Source organism: Zootoca vivipara, chromosome 9, assembly GCF_965207765.1.
Source record: "Zootoca vivipara chromosome 9, rZooViv2.hap1.1, whole genome shotgun sequence".
Lineage (NCBI taxonomy): Eukaryota > Metazoa > Chordata > Lepidosauria > Squamata > Lacertidae > Zootoca > Zootoca vivipara.
The window spans coordinates 37,875,412-37,891,744 of NC_142592.1; the positions used below are offsets into that span (position 1 = coordinate 37,875,412).

Consider the following 16,333-nt stretch of genomic DNA (forward strand, 5'->3'; position numbering starts at 1 on the left):
TGCTTCTCCAGGCTCTACAATTTAGCAGTTTAAAGCTGAAAGTTCTTTGTAATTGTTATAGATAAGATACATCAGAATGGTGTGCTACCTTTATGTTACCCTTAATGTTAAGTGTAAAATCACACATTGTGACTTATTCCCCAGTTGTTTAGAAGAAAGAGTATAGGGTATTGTAAACTCATACAACCAGCTACTTGAAATCCTGTTATCAACTGTGATCAGCGGTGTCAGTTATGCTTCCATCCACCCATTCAGGATTGTTTCATCACAATCTCCATTTCAGGGTTGCCTGTCAAGATAGGAAAAACAAGGAAACAGAGAGTGGCCTCCCCACCCCAGGCCACTGGCTGGGAAAGCAAGGTAGGATGTCTTCAACACCACCACCTTCTGTAGACTTTAGATGGTCAGACAGTCTCACATTATTGCCTACAGTAGACCACTCAGCTTCTCTGCTTCCATAGACTCCTTGATTAAATAAGGATTATACTTAGCTCTTGTATGAGGGTTAATTAAATGGCTATATATCCCTTCAGTCTGGCCAATAATAATAATAATAACAACAATTGGAATCCACATACAGCTAGCAGGTAGAATCATAGAATCATAGAGTTGGAAGATACCACAAGGGCCATCCAGTCCAACCCCCTGCCAAGCAGGAAACACCATCAAAGCATTCCTGACAGATGGCTGTCAAGCCTCCGCTTAAAGACCTCCAAAGAAGGAGACTCCACCACACTCCTTGGCAGCAATTTTCACTGTTGAACAGCTCTTATTGTCAGGAAGTTCTTCCTAATGTTTAGGTGGAATCTTCTTTCTTGTAGCTTGAATCCATTGCACCGTGTCCGTTTCTCTGGAGCAGCAGAAAACAACCTTCTCATCGTCTTCTATATGACATCCTTTTATAAATTTGAACATGGCTATCATATCACCCCTTAACCTTCTCTTCTCCAGGCAGCTCCCTAAGCCATTCCTCATAAGGCATTTTGGTTGCCCTCTTCTGGACACGTTCCAGCTTGTCAGTATCCTTCTTGAAATGTGGTGCCCAGAACTGGACACAGTACTCCAGGTGAGGTCTGACCAGAGCAGAATACAGTGGTACTATTACTTCCCTAGATCTAGATGCTATACTCCTATTGATGCAGCCCAGAATTGCACTGGCTTTTTTAGCTGCTGCATCACACTGCTGACTCATGTCAAGTTTGTGGTCTACCAAGACTCCTAGATCCTTTTCACATGTACTGCTCTCAAGCCAGGTGTCACCCATCCTGTATTTGTGCCTTTCATATTTTTTTTTTGCCCAAGTGTAGTACTTTACATTTCTCCCTGTTAAAATTCATCTTGTTTACTTTGACCCGGTTGTCTAATCTGTTAAGGTCATTTTGAAGTGTGATCCTGTCCTCTGGGGTATTAGCCACCCCTCCCAATTTGGTGTCATCTGCAAACTTGCTCAGGATGCCCTCAAGCCCATCATCCAAGTCATTGATAAAGATGTTGAATAAGACTGGACCCGAGACAGAACCCTGTGGCACCCCACTAGTCACTTCTCTCCAGGATGAAGAGGAGCCATTGATGAGCACCCTTTGGGTTCGGTCAGTCAGCCAATTACAAATCCACTGAATGGTAGCATTGTCTAGACTGCATTTTACCAGCTTCTTTACAAGAATATCATGGGGCACCTTGTCAAAGGCCTTGCTGAAATCAAGATAGGCTATATCCACAGCATTCCCTTCATCTACCAGGCTTGTAATTCTGTAAAAAAATGAGATCAGATTAGTCTGACATGACCTATTTTTCAGAAACCCATGCTGACTTTTAGTGTTCACAGCGCTCCTTTCTAGGTAGATTTAATCTTTTTTTAATGTTCTCAAACATAGGGGACTAAATTTTCAAAAGAGTTTCTAGTCATTATATTATGTTGATTTAAAATTAGTGATCTTTTTTTCCTTTTACTTCTTGTAATGGTGTTGTTGCAGCTACTCTCGAGTAAGGACACCCAAGTCCGTACTTGTCTTTATAGGTTTTATTGTGTATAGTATTTACAGTGCAGAGATAGAAGAAAACATGACCTCCTAATCACTTGCAGAATCCGGGAGCATAAGCGTTTGGGCACCCCGAAACGCCTCCTCCCGACCTTACGTTTAGTGGCGTGCTTAATTCGGGTGCCGGAAGGGGCTGCCTGTTTCCCTCCATCTCATGGTCAAGGGCTCTCCAACATCACTGAGCCTTGCCACCTCCATACCGCTAACTTCCTCATTCCCCCCACCCAACCCACTGCTGCTGCTCTCACTGGGCGAAGAGCTGGTCAACAGGATTGGGGGAAGTTCCCTGTAGGAAGGTCCCGACACTTCTATTTTAAAATTTTAAAATGTTATTTTGACACACTAGTTCTTTCATTTGACACACTAGTTCTTTATGCTGCAAGTAAGGTTTATAATATTGTTTAGGATTTATTTTCTCTCTTGCTTGTTTACTGTATATGTGGTTGTCCACAGACAACATAAATGCTCTTTTCTTTTCCACCTATTAAATAACTTATTCCATATATATGTATATATGTAGGAGACTTTCCATTTATGTAGGAACCTCACTGCGAGCCAGTGTGGTGTAGTGGTTAAGAGCGGTAGACTCGTAATCTGGTGAACCGGGTTCGTGTCCCTGCTCCTCCACATGCAGCTGCTGGGTGACCTTGGGCTAGTCACACTTCTCTGAAGTCTCTCAGCCCCACTCAGCTCACAGAGTGTTTGTTGTGGGGGAGGAAGGGAAAGGAGATTTTTAGCCGCTTTGAGACTCCTTCGGGTAGTGATAAAGCGGAATATCAAATCCAAACTCCTCCTCCTCCTCCTCCTCCTCCTCCTCCTCCTCCTCTTCTCATGAGAAATAACTATTCTGGTTTGATGTTTTAGAGTACTGCACCACACTTATTTAGACTAGAGGCAATGTCTAACAGTGCTTTTACAATAGTGAATTTAAATTCTTGCAACGGATATAGCAGTAAAGTGTCCCTAACAATCCATATGTAACGTTTTTCTCATTTTCTGCAGAAATCTAATAGCATATCAAAAACAAATGTAGCTGTCCATTATCAGCTTAAGGCTCTTTACTGGGGAGTGGTGGGGTGGAAATCTGCAAACTTTTTGACTTGCTTACACAGGCGCACATGCACACAAAACACGGGGGGGGTGTTATTAAACTCCCTGTAAAAGCAAATATTTTTGGTACGAATAGCCTGAAGTCTATGAAGTGACAGTGACTAAAGACTTCAATATAAGGCAGCTTAAACTTTCTTCTAAATGTTTCCTGAATTTTCCACTTTTGTAAGTCTATTGGAAATGCCAGCCCTGGAAGATCAGAAATGAATCGTATTTTCCAAGTCCTTTAAAGAGTGGTGGGGCGGTGGGTGGGGGTTAGTCCATAGAGTTATAGCTACTGGAAATGGAAAGATAGCCTAGCTAGACTTTTTCACGATAGGAATCGTATAAATAGTTGTGCCTGAACTTCTACCTTTAACAATGTGCATTCTGATAGTGTTTCACAATCTGCTTCAGAAAATGGGAACATATCCATAGGTGTGTGTGTTTAAAATTAGTTGTAATTACATCTCTTTTCTTACAATTTCTAGATCTGCATAAACTCTAGTGTCAGTCCACCCAGGTGTTTGGATTATTCATTTTAGTCTTTGCCTCTTAATACATGGCAAGAAGTGCAAGGTCACAGCTTCATCTCCCCTGCCTAGGAACAGGCTATTACTTGGCTACCATGGCACAATTCAGAGTTTCCACTGCAACTGATATGCTCTAAATTATAGGACATTTCCTGAAGAAGTTCCCACCAATATTTGAAATGATGCATTATTATTTTTAAAAAATAACAACTTATGTTAAGAAGGTTAATAAGAGCTTGCTGGATCAAGCCGATCTCCCATCTACTGTAGTCCAGCATCCTGTTCTCATAGTGGCCAATCAGATGCCTGCTCTGAGTGCCCCACGTCATGAGGTATGCTTAGTTTTATGCAGAGAAACTAACATTTTTATAGCATTTCCTGACATTCTTTGGCTTTCCGAGAACAGTTTATGTGCTTTTTAATCAAATGTAAATTCACCAAGCCAAAAGTTGTCCCATCACAAAAATGATCCCTCACACCCAAAAATATATATTTAAGATATCTCACTGAAGAAATTTGCAAAAATTACATTCCACTTCCTAAAATGACAAGCCCTAATGAGGGGTGGTCAATTTAAGATCTGTTTCCTTTAAATTCGTTAGAAACATCAAATCACCCAAAATGAACTATTTCACTCGCTGGTACAACAAGAGAGTTCTTATCTTTAATTCACTATAATTTCTTTCCACTATGGAGCTGTAAGGAGAGGCATTTCCATGCATTGCAATTAATCATAATATCATCATTCATTCACCTAAATACTTTAATCACACTCATAATTCATGCTGAAGGAAAGCATATTAAAGCACAGCAATCCAGGAAAAACAGATTTGTGGTCCCAGCAAAGTCATTTAGTCAAGAAGCTGGTCTCTTCACATGCTGTAGAGGGAAGTGATGGGCAGATGGGGCTCATCAACCTGGGAATGTAGCCCATTTAGGAGAAGGAAAACTCTGATCCTAAAACTCTGTAGCCTCACAGCTATACTCATTTCTGATAAAGGTTTTGGAATGAGTGCAGGACATCTTTGGGAGAATAAATGGCTAAGGAGTAATCCCTACACAAATCCAGAGTAGAGTCTCTAGGGTGGTTTGATGGCATCTGGTACAGAACACCTCTTTCTGACAACTCCTGCAGCCAAGCTAGTGAAAAATTGTTTCCTGTCCTTTGGACCATTTCAGCAAGGCCAGGGATGGGTGGGTCATGTCATCCGGGCAGCCCAGGACCAATATACACACTGCCCAGCTTTGCAGACACCAGCACTTTGATGCTGCTAACACATCAAAAACAATGTGGGAGGCAGCAGTTCTGAATTACAAGTCTTTGCAGCCACAGCAGGTGCTGTGATTCTGCAGTGGTTTACATCAGTCATCTTTCAGCCTTATAAAATATTATACCTGTGCTATTCATATTTATGATATTCCTAAATCTAGATGGTGCTTGAGTGTGGCATCAGTTGTTTTAAAGACACAATTCACAAAAGAAACCTCTTATTTCTTTCCAAAGAAACATACAGTGCAAACCTATATCCCATGCTGTTTGCTTTCATTGTTTTAAAAGTGTAAGCACTTGGATATGAATAACAATAGCCCACTCCAACAACAATACTGGCACTCATTATACTGTACTGCTGTAATAAGAAATTCCTTTATTTGGGGATGAAACATTCAGTCAACTCAGAAGCTTCAATTATGTTTTTAAATTTAAGGCTTCCTTCAATTTAACTGGGTTTATTATAACATGGAGATTACAGCTTGCCTTGAGGTCGTCTAGTTTTGCAAAGGTTCACCTGTCTTTGCTGGCTCATGCTGGCTGGAACCTACTCAATGTTTCTAGATTCAGGTAGGTAGCCATGTTGGTCTGACGCAGTCAAAATAAATAAAAAATTGTCCAGTAGCACCTTAGAGACCAACTAAGTTTATTCTGGGTATAAGCTTTCGTGTGCATGCACACTTCTTCAGATACACTGAAACAGAAGTCACCAGACCCTTATATATAGTGGGAGGGTGGGGTGGGGTTTTTCTCAGAAGAGTAGTGGGAGATGGGTGATTGACTCAATGGATATGGTAAACCTGTTGATGACTGTTAACAACTGCAATTGGTGCTACAGGAAAATGCAAGGGCTAGTATGCAGATCATCTGCATACTAACCCTTGCTTTTGGTCACCTGCAAGGGATGTATCTGAAGAAGTGTGCATGCACACGAAAGCTTATACCCAGAACAAACTTAGTTGGTCTCTAAGGTGCTACTGAAGGGACGCGGGTGGCACTGTGGGTTAAACCACAGAGCCTAGGGCTTGCCGATCAGAAGGTCGGCGGTTCAAATCCCCGCGATGGGATGAGCTCCCATTGCTCGGTCCCAGCTCCTGCCAACCTAGCAGTTCAAAAGCACATCCAAGTGCAAGTAGATAAATAGGTACCACTACAGCAGGAAGGTAAATGGCGTTTCTGTGTGCTGCTCTGGTTCGCCATAGCTGTACGCCAGCTCACTCGGCCAATAACGCGAGATGAGCGCCGCAACCCCAGAGTCAGTTACGACTGGACCTAATGGTCAGGGGTCCCTTTACCTTTAAGGTGCTACTGGACAACTACTCAGTGTTGTTATGTTCTATGATTCCATAGACTTTAGCTTAGCACGATTCAGTATGTTACCTTTGATGTGTGTAGTAATCAGGGCTTTTTTTTCCCCAGCCAGAACTCAGCTCCAACATTTCTCAGGTAGGTCCATTGGCATTCTAAGAGAACAAGGGAAAAGTTCATGGTGAGCTCTGGCACCTCTTTTTCTAGAAAAATAGCACTGATTGTAGTATTCTCAGATGAAAAGATGCAATATTGATATACCTTCAATAGTAGCAGCCTTTATATTATGCTTTGGAAATGGTAGAAATAGAAAAGCATGCACAGTGCCTGGATTTTTCACACTTTTCAGATGCTTTACTTAGCAATCTATTTTAAAAGTTAGTAACAAAAGTCAGGGCTTAGTTTATTGCATGTGTGTGTTTATGGAACATGTAAAAGAGGTGCTACTTGTTTGTTTCTGAACCTCTGCATATCCTTCATTTTACTTGACCTCACATTGTATTAACTGTGTTAATTATGGACAAAACAACCCAGTGATGAATTAGTAATGAGGATGTTCATCTTAAGATCTTTTAAAGGCATAGGTTCGTTGCAATTAGAGGGAAGCCAACCGCTATGGGATGAAAAAAGTTTCTTGGGAATGCATTTCATTTCAAGTGACAAAACACAATTAAAACCTCAACAGTTTTAACAATGAGCTGTCATGGCCACAATTAGAAATTGTTTCCCTTTTAAAACCTGCTACTCCTACAATCACATAATTTTGCTTATGCTTATTCATTCAAAGTATGTACAGCTAAATAAAATCCTATGCGTGTTTTGCATTTTTGCTCAGCAGCCATCATCTGAAAAGCTCCATCCAGCAGATCTATTCCAGGTAGTGAAGGAGAGCTGATAAATCTCTCCTGTTTCCGTTGAGTCTTTGCATCACTGTCAGCTCACTATGATGAGTTTGCAAACAAATTTCAGCAACCGTTTTAATTTGTAGGTTTACCCCAGAAGCAAAACACTTGAAGACATAATGACATAATGACATCCTATCTGCTGACCTGTTTCTGCTTATTGGAAAGAAAAGCAGGAGACGTGATGCAGCCAGGAGGTTGACATGGTGCAAACACACCAGTAGAGCCAATCCAGCATTCCTGCCCATGCATTTGCACCATGCTGAACTCCCCTTTCCTTCCTGGTAAGTAACTCATCTGTAGGAAGGTCAGATGGGTGCCACTGTGACGCTACCCCATCTGCTACTGCTTAAGACTTGTCAAATTTTGGATACTGGTTTTATATTGCCATGCATTATGGGATTGGTTTCTCTAGGCTTCTCATTCCATAGTTGCAAACAGTGGGGCTTGTTTTTATCTGACCCTGAGCCTTTACCTTGGGGCTGTTAAAGGATTTCCCTGTGAACTGGATCTCTCCCAGGCTGGCTACTGAGCACATGGGACAGGAAAGGATGGATGCAAAATGTAAAAAAATAATTTGTGGATGGATGCAAAATGTAAAAAAATAATTTGTAGTGAATTTCTGGACAGCCTGAAAAACATTTAGCAATATTGTTCTCCACATTCTGGAGGTTTTCACAGGCGGATGTTTATGTGTGTCAGATCTTTGTAGAAGTTATTCAGTTGATTGACACGGAAACCCATTTATGTCTCTTGGCATCTAATATTTGTCTCGCTGTCAAAGCCATCATGATAGTTCACGTTTGAGTCTACACCATTACAATTATCTCAAAATGTCAGAGTCTACCCTTTACACACTAGTATTGCACTTGCACCTGAACATTTTCTTTCAAGATGGATGATTTCCTGGCATATGTCAGGAACCTGGCATTGGGATACTCTTAATATACAGCAGAGTCAGGAAAAGATAGATGGTCAAGAAAAGGCCAAATAACACATGACATGTAACAGATATCATGTATAAAACAGCAATGGGTGTGTTTGTTGTATAGGAAAGATGCAAGTTAAGGTGTGACCATTTTATAATGTTCTGCTATTGTTTCTACTCCTCGTAAAACTGATATGTTGATATGAAATTTGATAACTTCATAATGCTGATACGAAATTTGGCATGGAGAATCATGTATGTAATATTTACAGCTTGTCCAGAAGAACCAATACAACACAGTAAAATGGCCAACATAAAAAAAGAAAGTCTAGAAAAGGAAGGATTGTTTCCACTTTTTGCATTATATGTGCATTAAATGGTTGCATTGCATTAAATAATGTACCAATTCCCTTTTTGGAGACTGAAATGATGTAGTCATGGAAGTCAATGGGACTTACTTCTGAGTAGATGTGTAGTATTACAATGTAAGAATTCTACTGGGATATATATATATATATATATATAAAAGAAACACCTTGTGATGTTTTAAGGTTAAGGCATGAAAAAGTCCATTTTAGTAAATGGAAAGAAAGGGGTAAGTTATGCTACCATATCATTTGTAGATAGTGAAGGCAGGACAAGGAAGAGCTGGCAGCTCTGTGAGGGACCGTATGATAAAACCATAAAATGGAGGTGATTTTTCCTATTTCTATGAAATTTGGTATGGAGGATCTCATGGTATGGATATCTGAGCAGCAATTAAACTCAGCAAAAAGCATGACAAGCATTCAACAAGTGCTGTTTTCCTGATCACTTGCTACATTTGCAAAATTGCTTATCAGATTCTGTATTATGGACAATTACTTGAGGCTCACTACTGTATTTGACCAGACAGAAGTTCAAGAGAATGCAAGCAAAATGCAAAGAAATGTTGTGGTGTATAGGTATTGTGAGTGGGAGGGAGGCTCTGGAGAGTAACAAAGGGAAAATATTATTTCCCACATCCCTTTCCTTCTGAAACATCCCTGCAAAGGGATATCTACGTATACATTCTGGGATCTCACATATACTGTAAGGCAGTTCTGTGCATTTTACAGCTTTTTGAAATGTGTGTGTGTGTGTATTGCAAGCATACCCAACGAGTAATAATTAAAATGATAACATTGCATTACCTTATAAAATAACATAATATATAAATAATATACAATCATCATCATCATCATCATACTGAGATGTATATTTTAGGCCCCATCCATTTTTTGCTTGTAAGTTGTTTCAAACTGTTTTTAATGTGGTATTTAGAAACCACTGCTTTATTTTTGGCTGGCTGTGTTTTACTTCCAAACCTACAGGCATTCAACCACAGGTTATTAGAAGGAATGATAAGGTTCAGTATGTTTAACTCTTCTTTATTCCCTTTATATAAGCTGGCTCTGGCTATATGAAATCGTTTTCTGTGAACTTCAACCGCATAAGAAATGGTAGAATTGCAGACAATGTGCACTGCAGCCCTGAAATCTCTAAGATAATTTCACTCACAATAACATGTGGTAAACTGTCAAATCCTTTGGAAAGTGAAGTGGGGCAGGCAGCTGAATAAGGTTCAATGGCCTCATGACTGGCCAAACCTACACTTATGATCTTCTGAAACAACAGCCTTAAAAAATAATCAACTCTGAAATAAGCACAAGGGAGATGTAGCACTTTATATCAGGCCTATCTTTTGAGATGTGAGGTAAAGTGTGTTGGTTTTCTGTCTAAAGAATGAAAGGCAAGAAGAGGCGAGGAAGATCAGCAAATAAGTCTACTTTGCTATGTCTATGGGTTTTTATCATTATTCATTAAATTCATATACAGTGGAACCTCGGGTTATGTACCGCCCTCCTTATGAATTCTTCGGGTATTGAGCTCCGCTATCCCGGAAGTAGGTGCTCCTGGTTGCGAACTTTGCCCCAGGATGCGAGCGGAAGTCATGAGGCCCCATTAGCGAAAGCGCGCCTCAGATTAAGAACAGTTTCGGGTTAAGAACGGACCTCCAGAACAAATTAAGTTCATAACCGGAGGTACCACTGTATCACCCTTCATCCAAGGATCACATAGTGGTTTACAATTTAAAACTACAAAAATATATTCCTGCGTATGACTACTTTTTAACCCAGGAAAATCTTCTCAAAAGTCGGGGGTCGTCTATACGGCGAGTATATCCCAAACCCCTATATTTTAACTGGAAAAGTTGGGGGTCGTCTTATACTCCCAGTTGTCTTATACACCGGAATATACAGTACATACCATCGTATTGTGAGGGGTGGTTGCCTAATGACAGCATCATTTAACCTTGTGTCATATGTTGTAAATGAAAGCAGATAATAAACACTACACACTATCATTAAAAGCTATGTTTCAATATCCTGTCCTCAAATACACATTGATTTTTAGCTTTTCCCCATTACATAAAATCTTCCAAACCACCATTACCACTGCTCATCTGTAACTTTCCCTCTACCTTCCTCATGCCTTTTCTCTAGGTATTGTTTTTTAATGTGCTTTGAAACTATTTTATGATTGAATTCTATTGTTGCTCTGTGTACAGTTGGGCAATGAAACATTTTTATCTACATCTTTTGGAGCCCTCTTTTATTCACACAGCTTAATGACATTATCGTGAGCTGTTCAGACCATTATGCAGATGTACTTCCTGGAAAAGATGCTGCTTCAGAATAAGCGTTACTTTTTGTAGGCCCCGCAGGACCTGGAAAGAGTGCTTTTACAAACAACTTCCTATGACAGTTACCTCATGAAAAATATGTTAGATGTCAAATTAACTTCCCAGTGCAGGCCTCAGCTAATCAGACCCAGGACACTTCCTGAACAAAACCTGAAAGACACCCAGTGTTTTAATTAAAAACAAGTGCACAATTGTACTTAGTTTACTCAAGAGAGTTTGTTCATAAAATAATACAAAGTTATCTCTTTTAGTTTCTGACAACATAAATAAAATTTGATTTGTTTCCCTATATACTGTTCATTTGTGAGGAAACTGCATTCTAATTGATGTTGACAAATCTGCTGATTGATGTGATGTGCAAGATATGGAAGACAGTCTAAAGGAATGTGTTGACTTAACTTTTTCTTCATATGTTTCTTTCGGGTGAAGGGGAATGAATTAACTGCCTGTCCAGGGTATTCATCAGTCTAAAACATATTAAAGGGAATTGCCAGATTGGGTTCTGAGTATTAAAGAGAACCATCTGTTATAGAAAGATCTGAGTGATAGCCTATAGGTAGTCCTTGCCAACACAGGGAGGGCAAAAAGATCAATGGGAAGAACTGCAGAGTCTAGGGGGATTGTCTTTGGCTTTTTCAGCTTCCAGCTCATACATTTTTTAACTCATCACATGGCAGAAAAGCAAGTACAACATTAATTGGTACCATAAGAAAAGTTCAGTGTATTATTTGCACTCCCTACATAGGTAGGATTTTGCCAGCCATCTAGTGGAAACCCTTGAGTTTTCAATGGCACAACTTCAGTTAATCTTTTTTTCTTTAAGATGAAAGTGAACTGAATGTATTTTTTAAAAAATGTTAGCATCCGTCTCAGGAGGCAGTGGAAGAGTACGCCTTCAGGGGCAAAGTCAAATCATTGGAGAGTTACAGCACCTGTTGTGGCTGTAGACACCAGCAAGGGAGAGACATGTTTTATTGCAGCTGGGGCAGATGAAGAAATCTGGGTTTGTTGCCACAGGTGCACCATGGTGTTCCTTCTCTCTGCACTCTTCCCAGCAGGCATTCCTCCTCTGTGTTAAGTATAATTGTTTAATTGTACATTGAAATGGAAAATAACTCTGTATGTGTCCAGCTAAATGCATAACATGGAAACTTCCACTGTAGCTAAACAAAGGAGTTGCAGAGAGCCAGTAGGTTGATAATTAACTTAGAATGTATCTCTGCTACTTGTCATGAGGTGTTTAATTTTACATCACATAAGAAGTATTCAGTTGCAAATCTCCATTTTGGGTGTGTGTGTTAGTCTTTGTTCTCAAGGAAACCAAGAGGAAGGTGTGCTAATGATTCTCTCTCAAGTAGAACACAGCCTCAGGCTGTAATGGAGGCTGTGCAAAAGAAAAGCTATTGTTTTCAGCTCTGTTTGAAGTAATTTTATATTTCTAAGATGCTGTACCTGTGCTTGGACAATCACATGATGTTATGCAACTATTTGGATGTAGCATTAGTGTTTTGAGTGTCTGTTTTGCAATAAGTTCTGTTAGTAAAGCTGTGGAACCATATTTTTGGACTGGACAATTTTTAATTCAAGAGTTAGTTTTTATTCATCCTGTTGCTTCCATATGCACAATATTAATAACCACATTACTCAAGTCATTGTTGTGGATACACGACCAGTCTGTCCTTAGGCACTGCAATGAAAGAATGCAGCACTCAAAGTCAAGGCTTGAGAACATGCTAGGCTCTTACTGTTCTCGATTTTTCTAGTGCAAAGTCTTAGGAAGGCAAGAACTGCAGAAAGTAAAGCTATACAGGGAGATGTTGAAGTTTAAGAAGTGGGTCACATCATTCAAAATCCAATGCAGGCAAAGCTCAGTCGAGTCAAATCTACCAAATTCCATGCATAAATCTATTTAAAACATAGTCTTTGTCCATCCCTAATGAGGAATGAGAGAGTAGTTTAGTCAATATCACCCAGCAGCAGAGAGGCTTGCTTTGAAGTCACTGGTCTGTCCCCACACTATCTGCCATAGAGAAAGGTATACCCTCTCATTTTTAGTGAGCCTCAGTGCAATGCTATGAATGCTTACTCAAAAGTTGAATGAATGGTGCTTACTCTAAATGTACATAGGATTGCAGCCTCCATCTGTAAATTGTAGGAAACAGGGGAAAACTTGAACTGTGTTATTGTTTTATTCATTCATTTATATATTTTATTTGTCACTTCTCTCTTAAGTGACACACTGTTAAAACTGACATGAAAACTATAAAATAATATGGGTAACATATAAAAGCCAGAAGAAGAAATACATTTAAAAGTATTCAACACTAGCAGTAGAAGAGAAGAGACATTCTTTCCTGCTAGATATAACATAATTGAGGTGTATTTCAGTTAGCATACTCACTATCTGCATAATGTCCATCGTTAGAGAGAAGGAAATGGCTCCTGTCACCCATGAAACTTATATATGTACTTATATTAAAGTACTTGCATTTATTAGCAAGATTTTTTGTGGAGGGGAAATATGCTGCTTGATTAAATGAGGGCGATTTTCTAATCCATCAAAACACTTTTAATTGATTAATGTAACACATTAATTGATTAACCATTGTAGCCCTCTTTTTTTACTGGACAGTGAAAAAGTACAGTGAGGAAGCAGTTGTGGATAGGGAAAACAAAAGAAAAGGGCCTTTCTGTGACTTTCTCTGCAATATTTCTTAGCTCATGAAGAGTAAGATCTCTTTGACCTCAGTGGAATTATAAAGAGAGATGTCCCTAAAGCAGGAGTGGCTAACCTTCAGATGTTGTTGGACTCCGACTTCATCAGCGTCAGGCAAACAGCCAATGGGATTTGTAGTCAGTCATCATCTTGAGGGCCGCAGGTTTCCCACCTGTACCACTACTAAGTGACGGGGTGGAGAGAACCTTTTTCAGTTAGCAGTCTAGATCTGGAACAGGCCCACTCTCCACAGTCAACCACCCACTTGTGACATTTTAGGACATCAAGTGACAACTTCGGAAGGATTTGCTGTCAACGCAAATCAACTGTTTGGTACAGTGGTACCTTGCAAGATGAAATTAATTCATTCTGTGAGTCGCTTTGTATAGCAAAAAAATTCTCCTGTAGAGTTTGGTTTACTATTTACCCAGTTTACCCGGTCTACCCATTTAATTAATGCGTTCCTATTCATCTTGCGAAGCGCGGCAATAGAAAACTTCGTCTTGCGAGATGCCTCCCACAATGCAAAACGCTTTTGTCTTGCGAGTTTTTTGTTGCACGAGGCATTTGCCTTGCGCGGTACCACTGTACTATCAATGGGCTGCACTTTGTTGGTATATAGGCACATACATTTTTCCTCCAACCACCAGCAAAGCTATTTGGAAATCTGGCCTTCAGAAGAAACATGTCTGTTTCCAGGCATGTCTTGAATCCAAACCATGCCTCCAAGTGGACAATTTCAAATTGACAATATCTCTATCAGCACTGATCCGTGTTGTAATCAAAGAAACAATCAGGAATGCTCTTTACACTCCCGTTTCCAGCTATGCCTTTATCTGCCCAAGACCTGACATCACATATAATAATAATAATAATAATAATAATAATAATAATAATAATAATTTATTTATACGCCACCCATCTGACTGGGTTTCCCCAGCTGCTCTGGGCGGCTCCAAACAAAATATTAAAAATACAATAAAGCATCAAACATTAAAAACTTCCCTAAACAGGGCTGCCTTCAGATGTCTTCTAAAAGTAAAAATAAAATAAAAAAAATCTTCCAGTAGCACCTTAGAGACCAACTAAGTTTGTCATTGGTATGCAATCTTGTGGATACTTCTTTTACATCACACAAATGTTCAAACATTTTGTGCATATTCTCTCATAGAAGTTAATCATTGCACACAGTATAAAACCTAACACAAGAGCAAGTAACAGCCAGTCAATTCTTTTTAACAGATTCAATGTCAGTTTCCTTGCTTTAATACCACGTTGAACACACATGTTCAACGAGCTTTTATGCTCTCTGGCCATGCTGGCAAGATATAGCATATAAAACAATGGGAATGACAGAAGTTCATAGTCACTGTGTCTAAATCACAGGGATGGATTCCTCCTGTGTCTGGATGGCTGGCATAATGAGAGAATGAACTGGCTTTTGAGTGCTGCCAGTTTTTGTTAAAACAAATCAAGGACCAACCACCTGTGTGTCACACAAACTGAATTTGGATCTCCTTGTGATATATGTACCACCTGCTCTTTATTTCTGAACAGGTGAGAGACTGACCCATTTTTCTGCCTCTAGCTTTCATTGATTATGTCTAATGTGTATTTTTGCAATTCTCAAGTGAATAATACTTTTGAAAGACAATTCTAGGTTATGCTTTGAATACATGGACATATATTTACAGGGAAAGTGTCTTTCTATTTTTGTTGCTCAATTATTTAATCACTTTTATAAAAGGCGAAAGATTTATACGATCTTTCTTTCTTTGTTTGTTTTTTCTTTCTATGCTGATTCATGTGGAATTATTTTGTGAATTATCCTATGTTGATTTATGTTATGTTGATTTATGTTGAATTATTTTGATTTTGATTTTATGTATCCTATGTTTATTATTAAATAAAGATATTTAATTAAAAAAATTATTTAATCACTTTTCCCACGTGCACTGGGACCAAGTGATAGGTTCATGATGTCTTGTGCCCTATTTGTTGGAAAAACTTTATCAACTGAGGAAAATCTAGCCTATATCTGTGATCACCCCTGAGGCCTATTCACAATTATGAAGGCTGCAAACTAATATCAATAAGAACTCGCAAAAAGAAAAAAGTGTACTCCTGAACTTCCTCTGAAGAATCGGGTTTGTTGTGACTTGCTTGTGTCTATTTCAAATACCAGAGCTAAGCCCTAGAACAGGAGCTGAGGTTGCCCAGGCAGGCGCATTATGTGACCCATGAGAGCAGCACATTAGCTAATGGGGCCTCCCACTGCCGCCAGAGCACGATTCTTGTTCTCATCCTGAAGCAAAGTTCTTAACCTGAGGTACTATTTCTGGGTTAGCAGAGTTTGTAACTTGAAGCGTTTGTAACCTGAAGCATTTGTAACCTGAGGTACCACTGTACTATGTTGATCCTGCCCAATGCCATTTCTGCCTTCAACAAACATTGTTTTTCCCCTAACAAAGGAAAGCCATAATATCACTAAGGGAAAGGCGGGGGGCGGGGGGGGAGGCCAACCAAGTGCCAATCAGGTTGAGAGAAAAAAGAAACCTTTCTGGCCCTGTTAACCAGTGACCTAAAATTGCTCAGTGAAGGCTCTAACCCAAAGGTGGCTGGGTGGGAAGCTTTCAAAGCAAAGTGGCCCTGAGTTCCAGGGGAAGCAGCCTTATATAGACTCTCCTCTCCCTGTAGAAAGGCTTATGGGACAGCTTTTCCCCATGAGCCCATGCAGACAGGATACTGGGCAAATTGGCCAGTATTTTGTTGCAATCTATGGGCCACAACACCGCTGGGCAAAGACATCCCACGCTTATTGGG

General features: G+C 39.8%; 1 long non-coding RNA gene across 1 annotated transcript in view; it reads left to right on the top strand.

The window, feature by feature from the left end:
• LOC148684602 (uncharacterized) overlaps positions 1 to 8,369 on the top strand; it is a 35,242-nt gene extending 26,873 nt beyond the window's left edge. Inside the window, exons 2-3 of the long non-coding RNA XR_015945826.1 lie at positions 6,351 to 6,377; positions 7,228 to 8,369. This is a non-coding gene — a long non-coding RNA (uncharacterized LOC148684602). The remainder of the gene's footprint in view (positions 1 to 6,350; positions 6,378 to 7,227) is intronic.
• The last annotated feature ends 7,964 nt before the right edge of the window (positions 8,370 to 16,333 follow it).